Source organism: Morone saxatilis, unplaced genomic scaffold (assembly GCF_004916995.1).
Source record: "Morone saxatilis isolate NCDOM2014 unplaced genomic scaffold, NCSU_SB_2.0 Contig1, whole genome shotgun sequence".
NCBI lineage: Eukaryota > Metazoa > Chordata > Actinopteri > Moronidae > Morone > Morone saxatilis.
The window spans coordinates 9,057,479-9,060,520 of record NW_023339651.1 but is presented as its reverse complement, the minus strand read 5'-3'; the positions used below and the strand labels follow the sequence as shown (position 1 = coordinate 9,060,520).

The 3,042-nt window shown below is 40.6% G+C and overlaps 1 protein-coding gene across 13 annotated transcripts in view; it reads right to left on the bottom strand.

Moving 5' to 3' along the window:
* The window catches only part of tcf7l2 (transcription factor 7 like 2), a gene marked incomplete in the record, with an annotated part of 92,402 nt that overhangs the window by 87,842 nt on the left and 1,518 nt on the right, over positions 1 to 3,042 (bottom strand).

The following is a 3,042-nucleotide window of genomic DNA, read 5'->3' as shown; positions in this document are numbered from 1 at the left end:
AACCACTTTCTTGTTCTTTTTTAAACTAGTCGTAATTATACATCGAAACTCAAAACCTCCGCCAAAAGTCTCCAGGCTTGGAGAATTATGGGGCCAGGGGTGGCGTCAAATATCTTAACATTCATAAGTCCGAGAGGCAGTAAATAAAGCCAGTGGATTTACGGCCCTGCAGCCCCCCGATGCAGGAGAGCTGGCCGCCCAGATCCCTGAGCCTCTGCGTCTCCAGACCTGTTGAGGTGTGATGTTAGCCCACAGCACCGGAGTTAACCCGCCGCCTTTTTTCACAAGACCTGTGTTAGCATCGGCAGGAAACAAAAGGTAGACGGGGAGAGCAAAGGGAACAGGGAGAAAAGTGAAAGGAGATAGAAAACCGGGGTGAACTGGGCAGGCCACTTCTCCAATTCGACCTGCACCCAATGATCCAGCAGGCCTTTGTGTGAGGTTTAGGGAGGAGGGAGACGGCAGGGAGAGCAGAGGAGGAGAGGAGGACAAGAAGGCTTTTAAAGCCCGGGCACAACGTCATGTCAGATTGCTAAATGATACTAAATTGTGAGCCTCCTTGGACTTAGGTGGTAGGAAAAACAAATTCTCACTGATTATGGCTCCCAGAGGTCAGACAAATTATGGTAACCGCCACATGCAGGAATTTTTTTTCTCCCCCTCAAGTCATGCAATAACAAAAATCACTGAAATATCCACATAGATCAGGATTAGTGCCAGCTGACAGAAAAAAACATATAAATTAAACACTTCTTCTCTGAGAGATACCTCAATATTTGACCATACAGAAATAAGAAATCTCAATTTAAAATCATTTATATTAAAACATAATATAAATAAATAAAGATTTAAAGGCCTAGATGCTGAAATCCACATCCTAAAAATAATACCACAGCATCGCCCGAACCGAGAGGAGCAGACGAGGGAAAAATGAAGGGAAAAGCAGCGAGAATCAAAGCCTTTTGTAACAAGACAGAGAAAGTCTCATTCCAATAATACTAGCAGTCATATTCAGTGCCTCACATGACATGTTAGGGAGCAAGACAGCTAATCAATGTCCAGGTGAATTATTTATGCCAGCTTTAAGTCTAATACATTTATATTACAGCGACCGCTGACTTCAAAGCTCTAATGGCTGGACACACAGGGCGCTGCAGACAGTGGGGGCCGAGGCTGTACAGTAGGAAGATCACCGCAAGCCGAAAAAACCATGTTCATCTACAGTCACTGTTCAGGTAGCAAATTAAGCTGTAATAAACGTTGTCTCCTAGTTTGCAAATAAAGCACCTCCTCAATAATCAATAGTGGCTTTTCAGTTTTTGTAATGACTTTATCTTGTGTACAAGAAATTGGCGCTGGAGAGGAAATTTTAAAAAAATCTAATCAAAGTAAAAAAAAAATTTAAAAAAAAATTTTAAAAATCTGAATTAAGTCTGAAAATAGTATTTCAGGGGTGGAATTAAGAGAGCAAAGGTCACCACTGTCTCGCCGCAGCATCCTCCAGCCATGCTACACAATTTACTGCTTTTCTAACTGCTGCATAAGCACAATGAAATGAGCGCTCCATGGACTTGTACAGGACACAGTACTGTGATAGCCACAAAGACAACTACAAACCTCTGCCACTGAAACAAGGAAGTGCCTCAGTTCAAATCGTGTGTTGTTGTGAATGTGTGTTTGTGGCAGTACTGATGAGAATAATGAGTGACTAATTCCACATACCAGCCAGTAGCGTTAACAAGACTGGCTGACTAAGAGGGAAAGAATGGCAAAATGTTCTCACATGTGCATATGCCGGGAATGATAAAATCTTATAAAACCATAAAACACAAAGAGAGAGAATTGCGCAAGCAGAAGCAGCAGCAGAAATTATTTCATGTGAAACTCTGCGTGATCATGTTGAACTCAGAAGCACAAATTGTGTCAAACACAAAGGAAGGCCTTACGTGTCAGATGTGCATTTATTTTCAAGGTGTGCACAAGCGCACAAAAAAAAACTAAATTGAGGTAACAAATATCAGTTTCGTTAGCCGGAGCTGAGGTGGTAGGTGGTGGTGGGGGGGTGTTGGGGTGGTGGGGTCATATTTCCTAATGCCTGGTCTTTGCCTTAACCTTGTAAAATGAGATGACAGGTCCTAAAGTGCAGACTTGTAATTGCAACCGTTTAAAATAGGGGGGCAAAAAAAACACCCAATGGTTGAGGAAAATTATTCCGCTTAAGGATTGCTATTGCCCAGTGGGACTAGCGAGGTGCTGAGCAAATGAGTAAGTGTGCATAATTATAGCACGGCTGATTGTGTCTAAATAACATGAATTTATTTATAAATATGGGTTTACATGGCCCATGCTTTTTTTTTTTCCTCTTTTTTTTTAAGGCATTGGATTCCACGTTAGAAGCAAAGCTGGTGCACATGCAGAGCACCAGCATAGTGTTGCACTTCATCATTTCCATTCAATAAATCACAGATTTTAAAACGATATATCAATAAGAAAAAAATAAACTTTAATGCGATAGAAAAAAATAATTCTATTTCATGCACCTTTCCTCTTTATGTCTTTACACGTTTTGACACATGCAAATCAGCCTGAGAATCTCATTTGAATATTGATTTTTTTTATTTATGTCGTTTCTTTTTACATTGCTTCACAGTGCGTGCAGTGTGTCAGAAAGTCAGTGTAAAGGTCTGAATGCTCATGCAGCTCGAGTGAGAAAAAAGGGCATGTTTGATGAGGCTGTGCAAACACAAGCCAATTGCATTATTCAGTGGGTTAAAAAACATGCACTTGTAGCGTGGAATACAGCAGAACAATAATAACGCACTTATAACACAAAACAATTAGAGATTTTCTTTCCTTTTCTTTATGTCGTGCATTTCATTTAAAGGCTGCAACAGCAACAAAAAAATTCAACAAGTAAAAAAAAAAAAAAAAGTCATCTGCACATGACCTGTCATATAACCACAGTGTCCATATTTTCAATGCAATCCTAGCGCTTAGCCCTGTTAGCATTGCTAGCTGCTGTCCAAAACACACACACACACA